Below are 9697 nucleotides of genomic sequence, written 5' to 3' on the forward strand. Positions count from 1 at the left end.
AGTTGTGTCCGTTTGGTTTAATCACATTTTTTTCATTCCACAAATCTGTGTGCAAGATGCTGTCGCTGTTTCAAAGCCAATGAGGTAATTTTGGCATGATGATGCAGATTGCCATCCATTAAAATAGGTACTTTCTAGTGAACTGTTTCATGAAAAGCACGGAAGTTTTAAAAAACATAGGAGGAAAGGCAACATGTGACAAATCAGCTTTAAGTAAGCCCGGCCTATTCTGGTGATAGTGCAGAGGCATTATGTTGTGTGCCTTCAGCTCAGTCTCACAGTTTGGCTTTTTTCTGCTTTTCATTTTTAAATGTCAGCAAAGCCAGCCATAAAGCCCTTAAATGCCAGTACTGCTCTTCAGCAAGGTCCTACCTTGGGATTTTTGCTACAGTGAAAGCAACCTGGGCTGTCTGCCAGTTTGAAGTCACCACGGCAGGGTGGGCAGCAGCCTTCTTCACTGTACAGTGGCATGTTAGCTGGACACAAGAGAAATATCAAATGACAACCTATCCTTACAGGAAATTCTCCATTGTTCACATTGTGTTCAATAGTTAAAAGTTCAGTGTACAAATCACAGGAGAAAATGCCTCCAAATGGTCACCTCTTATCCTTGTGTCTCTTGGACTTTGTATTCATCTGCAAAACAGCCTGAGTTGCACATTTCATCCAGTAAACTTTATCTGTATGCACGAGGTACACACCCCAATACTCTCTTTCCTAGAAAAAAAGACAATGTCACAACACAAGAAGTCGTCTAACTTCCCTTCAAATACACACTGAGCACTTTTGTTTGTTTTCACAAAGAACCACATGAGATCTCTAGTAGAAGGTTCGTATTTAAAAAAATTGAATGCTGAGCCTTGTCTTGAAACTCTGTGTACCTATAAAGCAGATTTTGTTTGTGTTTGAAATTTGTGAAACAGCTCTTCATGAACTGCAAGGACTATGATGGACTTTTACCTTTTTTCTTTTTCCCTGTTATCATTCTATCATCTGCCCTAAAGAGGGATCCCAGAGAATTTCCAGAGTCCTGGCAGGGTTCTTGATATAATGCACATAACAGAAGAAAGATGCAGGCTGTCAGGGCAAATGTGGGACACAAAACCCAGGCTGAAGTGCTGACACCAGCTAAATGTCAGCTGTCACAGCCCGTGCTGCTTAATTGAGAGTCTGAAAGGAAGAGTGGGAATGGCAAAGGAATTCAGGAGGAATATAACTCTTGGTCTATAAGCTACACTAAACATTTAATACTTCTATTTGATGTGCTTCATTGACTTTTGAACTTTGTTTAAGGAAATAAGTTGACGCAGACATTTAGTGTGAAAAACAGTTCATAGCCTTAACCAATTACATTCACAGGGCTGTTCTCTCCTCTGAGCTGATTGCCCAGCTTTCCAATTTGCTCTTGTCAGCTCCAGTTTCTCCTGGCAACCACAGCTAATTGTGGTGCAGGGGGGAGCTTTTTGGGCAAGCAAACAAAGTGTCTGCCTCTCACGGTGATGTCAGAGGCAAAAGAAGAGTGGATTAGGACATTCAAAACTTGAAGTCAGTTTCTGTGAGCAACAAGAGCATCCAGGAGCCGGACTGCACGTCTCTGGAGTCACCCTACAGTGGAGTCACCTCAATGCAGAAGGAGCAAGATGAGCCAAAAGACACTATCTTGAGCAGGAGGGTGTAGTGGGGCAGGAAGGAAAAGCAGCAATTCAGGTCCCTCGGGCTGGAAACAGTCATCTGAGTCACTGGGTCCAGGTGCAGCACGTTTACCTGGATGTTGGTGAGGATGTCTGATTGAAGAATTGCTGGCAAATTTTTCTGAGGTAGAAATCAGGATTGTTAGAAAGGGCTGCAGTTAGGGCAAGTATCCAGCACATGAGTGCCCAGCACCTCATCCCCATTTTATTATGCTTTCTATTTCTCCTCTCGGAAGAGTTGAAATCCTTTTCAGCTGAGCGCAGCAGCCAGTCAGGGGAGGAAAAATAATGGCTACAGAAGCACATTATCTTGACCAATTTCAAGGTCACCCTTTTCAGAGATAATAGTGCAAATACCAGATTAGTGAATCTTTATAGTCAAGGTGTTAGCAAAATTATCCCAGACTACCCCAGGAAAAATGAAAAGCCAGTACTGTTCAGGATTGTCTGTCCCACTAACTCATTCTGCCCTCTGAACTTCAGCCAATTGCAGATGGAGAGGTGTGCCTCATCTCCAGCTACCGGGGGCTGCAGAGACCCCAGTGCTCCATGATTTCTAAGAAGGAAGCTTCAAGTAGCCTCTTTGCTTTATCTATGTATTAGTTAAATATTTTTTATGGATTAGTAGTACCACTAGTTAATCCACTAGCAGAGTAAAGAACAAAGACTTTTTAAAGTGCCTTTTCCATTTTCCTGTAAGTTTCATCCTTCTTGGGCAGAATGATCATTTTGTTCTGCTTTCCTTAGCTGTTTTCAGTGGAAGGATGTGGATGTCTTGCAAGGCTTCCTGCACTGGCAAGGTCCTAAAAGTTTAGATAACTTCTTTCTCTCCCTGACATACTGTCTATATTTGCCTTTTTTTTTTTTCTTTCTTGCTGAAGATCCATTTTGTACAGAGCAGATTAAAATGTGCAGCAGCCCAGTCTGTCTCAATGTCCCTTGGGGTAGAGTGTAGTCCAACTCACACTCAAGCCTCTACATGTACCTAGCTGTGCTAGCACACAAACATTTTTAGCTTGCTTATACACATAACACTCAAAGCAACTTGCTGATGACCTCATCATTGTGAGATGCAGAAATTAACACTGTCTCCAGACTTTGAGAGACTGTTTTCTAGCTTCATATTTTTTCATTACTATTATTGAACAAATCCTTACAGAGTGTCCTTCTTGGTGTCACCTCTAAGAATGTAAGGAATAGTCTAAGAAAGCAACATGTTTGATCTTAATTTTGTTGAGTTGAGCAGTACTCACATTTTCCATTCTCCTATCCCCACTGCTGTGTAAATTCTAAAGTTTTTTTCCCCTTTTAGACACTGGTCATTTGGCATGCTCTGAAAAAGTTGAGTAGTTGAAGGTATATTGGACAGTAATATAGTTTTAAGGAATGTGTTTCACTTCACTCCAAAACCTCAGCTGAAGTAAAGACCCCTCTCTTTCTGGTGTCTACCTGCAGTTGGATGTCCTCCGTTCTGTTGTCAGAGATTTCTAAAGTCTATGTAATTTATAGTAGTTCTCATTTTTCTTCTTTGCATTCATCTGCTTTGCACTGGCTTATATTTTGTTTAATTTCTGTGCAGTTTTAAAAATTTAACCCTGGTTGTGAATATGAAGAACTAAACCAAAAGCATAGCTGAATTGCAGTTAAAATCAGCTTTGGCCCTGTTAGGGTAATGGTTGTAATATTAAAAAAATAAATAGCAATAACATAGGCTTCTTATCTTGTTATATTGAGAATAGATTTTCTACTGCTGAAGAATACAATTTCAAGAACATCTAAAACCTTGCAAATAAAAATAAAGATTTTTTTAAAGGTGAAGTTCAGACCCCCTGCCCCCTGCCTTTAATATTTGCTCCTTTAGCAGCTTTTGTTATTTTCTGTAATAGTTGCCAGCCACCTGCAGAGGGGAATGCACACAAGCAGGTGGTCTTAATATGCTTCATAAGTGACAGCCTTTAATGTTACAATCAGATATAAATTTTTTAATGCCTCAATTTGTACACTTCTCTTGCCAACAAAAGGAGTGGAATTACACTTTATTTAAAAACAATTTTTTTTAATGTCTAAAACTTCATAGAATGAGCAGTTGTGATACAGAAGATTTTGCTACTGAAACCTGCCAGGATATTACTTCTAGTAATATAACTAGAGGTTCCACCAAAACAGCCTCACAAAGTTGCAAAGAAAATCAGTCATGATAAGGTAGAATGTTTATCCTTGGCCTTTGAACCACTGCTAAATGAAAACTGCAAATGCCTGGGTTTAGTCATATAAAGATCTTTAACTTATCAGTTAAAATTTTACTCAGGAAAGTACAACGGGTTATTGCAAAAGTGCTGTGGGAGAACTAATTAATTAATAACAGAGTTTCTTGCCTTCATGGAAAGACTGCCAGTTTGGAGACTTCATCCCTTCTGCACCTCCTGCACCTGATCCTTGCATAAAAAAAAGTCTTATGTAAAGAAAAATTCTTACTCATGTCTTGTTGTTGAACTGTTGTACTTTTTTCTGCTCTAATGTCTACTACCATGCTTTACTTGAGGATCCTCTAAGTCTCTGTTTAAAAACTTCAGTCTGTAGCTCTTGTGGTTTTAAACGAAACATGTTTATGATGTGAATCTGAAGTTTTTATGGAATCATGGATCAGAGGCTAACCATATTCTATAAATTGAGCATTTATTCCAGATGAGCCCTCCATTTGATTATTGTTATGCTCTAATGGATTTTTAAAGACAAAAATGTACTGCGTCAGACCTACTGAGCTAGTTTTACCAATCTGAGTACTTTCTTGTTGGTTGCTGTTTGTTTCTTTGGGCTTTTCTATATGGTTTTCTTTCACCTAAACTTAAAGACCTTCTCTTTAAAAGTCCTGTTCAGGTCAGACTCTGCCTTATTGTCACATTGATTCTTGCAACTTAATCTACTTTATGACTACTTTGTCATACATCCAGCTCATCTCCTCTATTTCTGGAAACCAAGAAACTGATCATGCTGTGCCATTTCTTGAGCTAAGGCTTAATTAATTTAAAAAGCTACTGTTGTGCTCTGCCCATTCAGTCTATTCCAGCACTAAAACTCTTCATAGTTCTTGGAAATCTTAGGTACCAAACTTGAAAATTGCTACAGAATTTGTTAATGGGAAGACAGTAATACCCTTCCAAATGGTCACAGAAATCTCATTACTGATGAGGTGTAGGTGGCTTGGTCTGATGTCACTATTTAGACCTTCTTTATTTTTTTCAGATACCTCCATGAAAGCACACAAAACCTCTAGTCTAATTTAATGCATTTCTGAACTGGAAAAATTAGGTTCTCTGTCCCCAGATCTGCCCATACTTCCTGTGCTAATCTTCTATCTGTTAAAACATGCCTTCAATCAGTACTGTTTTCTCAGCTATGATTTTTTTCTGGACTCTGCTAGGATATATCACAGTCTGAACATAGATATTTATATTGTAAATTTTGGAATTGTTTGTGTTGTTGTTTGGGGTTTTTTTCTCGGTGCAGGAACATATCTCACAGGATGACTCCAATTTCATTCTAGAAAAAAATTATGCTGGTCTGTCATACCCTGATATTCTACCACAGCACAAGCTAAAAATAGATTAATAGCAAAGGAAATCATCACCTCTTTCTGCAGCAACAGTTTTCTTTGAAGCCTCCTAAGTGAAAGCTGGTTCCAAGTGGCTAGAGAGATTTGTCCAGATTACAGCTGGAGGTATTCCACCTGCAGGCTCTTTTGAGACAGAACTCAGAAGAGTCACATGGAGAAAAAGAATAGCATGGTCATGTTTCCATGTTTTGAGTAAACATTTATGCTTTCATGTGCCTACAGCAATTCTTTTTTGAAGCTAGGACTGCACATTTGGTATATTCTGCAAAGCCGGATTCTATGAGATTTTTTTACCTTTTCTGCTAGAATCACAAGGTTATTCATTTGCTTATAAAAGTGCTTCAAATGTCTATTGCTGTTTATGGGTTTTACCTGTCTGTTTTAAAAATGCATGTTGGTTCCCCTATCAACAAGGAGCATCTGCTCTTTCTTAGACTCTGCACAACAGAACAGTAATAGAATTCAGAATTAGATACATGACGTGAGTGAATGACTGGGTGTGCAAAGCAACAATAAAGATCAGAAAATACTTCCTGACTATTGCAGGAGTAAACCAGAAGGATTAATACAGTTCATCAGTTGTTCTGCTAAAATAATCTTGGTTGCCTTAGTGTAAGTCAGAAAAATGGAAGTCAACCGGAAAGTTTTCTGAAAGTTCACTGTTAGCCAAAAATAGTATAAGAAGCTACAGCCAAACTCCTTCTCACTCACTCACTCACTCACTCACTCACTCACTCACTCACTCACTCATTCTGGCCACCTACTGCATTAAAAAGAATACAATTAAGATAGCAAAGAGTGGAACAAGAAAATGAAAACTCTTCTAGTTAATTCTGCCAAGTTTCTAAGGTGTTATGTGATATTATTCTGTGGTTTGAGTTTATAGAATAGAAACCCAACAACACGACATACAATCAATTCTTCCCTTTTGTCATTAAGTTTGAAATTAGAAGGTTTAGTTTTTGTTCAAAACTGTAGAAATACAGTTGAGTTTGACCTATATACATACTGGAATAGGAAAGAGGCAGAATCACTGGGCACTTCTGTGCCCTAGCACAAGAATTTGTAGTATGCTTTGTCTTTCTCCAAGTTGTAGTGAAAATAAAACTTGTTAACTTTTAGAGAGGCCCATTTACCTTCAATAGATGATTCACACATAGCATCGATTCAAATCCAAGATAGGAAGAAGAAGATTACTACTTCATAAGGAACATCTCCACAACTGGTGACCAATATTAATGGGACAAAGTACACTTGAAATTAGGTGGACCAAGAAAAACTGAAATAAATCCTTCTGGATGCAACTGCGTGTACATGTTCTGTCATACTTCCAAGCGCTCAGTGACAATTTTAGCTGATGTTTCTTTGTGTGTCTGATTTTCATGTAGTAGAAACAATAGAAATACTTACAGTTTTTGAGGCTCATTCAAATAGTTTTAGTGATGTACAATAACCTATACATCTAAGCATTCTTTAAAATCCCCTAATGTTAATCTCACATAGATGTGTATTTTATGGCTTCAACTACCTTATTGGAAGTAAACATCAAAGTCTTAAAATTCAGAATTACTTTGTTAGGAAATAAGTAAGAGTGATTGATTGGTGATGTCATTTAACTGCCTGAAGTGTAATATGCCTTATAATTTAGCAAATTATAAATTAATAATTAAAAGTAATGTAACGGCAGTGTAAAATGTTTCCTAGTAGAAGTCTTATAACTTATTTTTACATGTGAGAAAGTAGTAATTTCCTAGATTTGTCCCTTCTGATGTAATACTATTTCTTTCTGAGATGCTATTCACCCAGGTATGAAGACTATGTGTTCATTTTGCCTTACTGATAATTTCCAGTATTTAATAGTATTAATTTCTCTAAAAAGTATATTTTAAAATAAATTCAGTGTTCATACTTAAACAGTTTTATTTTTGTCTGTATATAGATCTCTTTCAAAATGTATTTCAAGGCTGAAATTTTCAGGAAGCTAAAGGGCAATTCTACACTTATGTCCCACTTATGTCCCATAACCAGCATTTAGAAGTATCCACTCTGACATTCTTACCAAAGTCTTCCATCTCGTTTTTTTTTAATGAAGTGCTCATACTGAAATAAATGAAACAGAAGTGTCCAGTGTTACGTAAAAGCATCATGCATCCCAAGGGTATTAAAATACCGCAGTTTAGGTGGCTGGTTTAGCCCCTATAGAAAGCAGATAGGTTAAATTTGCCTTCAGTACTTTTGTTCTCTATACTTTCAGGGCTTTTATCCAATGCAGATGTGCGCATATTTATTTATATTTTTAACGTAAGTAGCATGGGATTTGAAAGGCTTACAAAGAAATTAATTATTTTAATTAATGTAAAGTAATTGCTATCATCACTGAAGATAGAATTAATTGCATGCATGGGTCAGTAAGTGAACTGAACTGGCTACTGAACTGTTAAGCAAGTTCAGGTTACCACATGCCACACCAAATGAGACAAAATTCTGGGGAAAACGGTGTGCTATTATTTGATTGAAACTGCTAACATAATACATACTTCCAAATGGAAAATTCATATTGTGAAGAAACCTTTATAAGGAGGTAATAAAGACTATCTCTAAAAGCCTCTAAAACCTCTTCTATTTTAAATGTAGTGATATTTGTTTTTAAGTAATAAAGCCCCAAAGTATAACAAGAAATGCATCTGTTATTTGGCTTCTCGTTACATGCCATTACCTGGAATCTATTTTATTCTTGACGTATATAGAACTCATAAACTCATACCACAGTGCCATTAATTATTTATTGTGGTGTAATTATTATGCTCAATTTCCCTTCAAAACAATTTGATTCCCTGGAGTATGGTATGACCTGATAAGGAAATATAAAGGAGTTTAATTTTCCTTTGGTGAAATTCAGAGTGAAGTTTTTTTAAAAAATGTGATTGAATAAAACTGAAAAATTTCCTTATAGAATCTCACTGTAGCAAAGAAACCTACACCAAATACTGAAATGCTTTGTTAATGTAAAAAAAAACCCAACTCATTTTGAGGGGGTTTGAGACATTAATCCTTTTAATATCCAGATAATGCAATAGTACATGGATATATATATATATTTGCATTAACTCTGAACCTGACTAATATACATTAGGGAACTACAATGCTTTTTTAGTAGCATAAGCAGCAGAGAAGTGAGATACTTCAAATTTTTGAGGGAAAAGAAAGAACTTGTCTTAAATAACACATTTTGGATGTAAGAAATTGTTGATGCTTTGTGTTTCTTTTGAAAAATCATAAATTTTGAAGTGTCAGATATTTATTTAAATTTAGTATTATACAGTATATAGTAAATATATAACATTATACTTATTATAGTATGTGGAGAATAGTATCCCAATTCATTTTTTAGTAACTGTCAAATATGAAAACTTACTTCTGTGTCTTGGCTCAAAATAGAGTAATGTAGGAGACTAGCAGGCAAAGTCTGCATTCTGCTTTGTGGAACATTTGATCTAGGACTTTAAAAAAGTTTGCCCTTCCAGAGAGGAATAGCCGCTCATAGGATTGAGTTGTAAACTTGGAGAGCCTTGTAAGTACATGATTAGCATTAAAGCCATATTTCATTTAATGTTGCTGCTCTTTTTCTTTCCTCACATTGATTTCTCCAATTGTGTCTTCTATATGGAAGACCACTTTATTAACTGGTATAACTGGGTTATATTCTAAAATTTTACTTTTTTAACATTCTGTAGCAAAAGTAGTTGTTCACTTTCTTAGTTTTCTTCTCATATCCTTTTTTTCTGCTCTGTGCAAATGAGAGGAAACTACTTTTGAAAGCTCAAAAAATAACTCATAACAAGAGGTGAGGAAGAAAAGGGTTTAGATGCTTAAGAGTTAATAGGTAGTCATCCTTCTCTGCATGTGCATAGGACATTTTGTATGGATCTTGAAACCACAGTAATTTTGTGGTGTAAGAGACACATTCCTCAACCATCTCCTGCTCAGATCCTTGTAAATGTGATCGTTGTCTTGTGCTCTATTTTAACCTTTTCTGAAGAATGAATGTTGGGAAGTAATTAAGTGTAGAGAGTAAAAGGGTGAAGGAAAAAAGAAGAAATAACTGGCAGTAAGACAGTAGTTTGTAGGACATCTTCTTAATACAAATAAAGGGAGAAAACACCATTTTTTTCTGAGGCTTTTGGAGCTTTGTAAATGTTACAAACTTAATCAAGTGTATTGGTAACAGCAGTTATATAGCAGTTATATAGCAGTTATATTTTATCCTCATAAAATTTAATGTTCTACATGTTTAAGTGTTACATGTATGTGTAGTTATATAAACCTTTAGATGGTAGGAAAAATACAAGTATTTTATTTATAGCCAATTCACAGCTGTCTCAATATTCTGTCA

This window comes from Melozone crissalis, unplaced genomic scaffold, assembly GCF_028551555.1.
Source record: "Melozone crissalis strain CALT ecotype California unplaced genomic scaffold, PUWL_Pcris_2 ptg000005l_1, whole genome shotgun sequence".
NCBI lineage: Eukaryota > Metazoa > Chordata > Aves > Passeriformes > Passerellidae > Melozone > Melozone crissalis.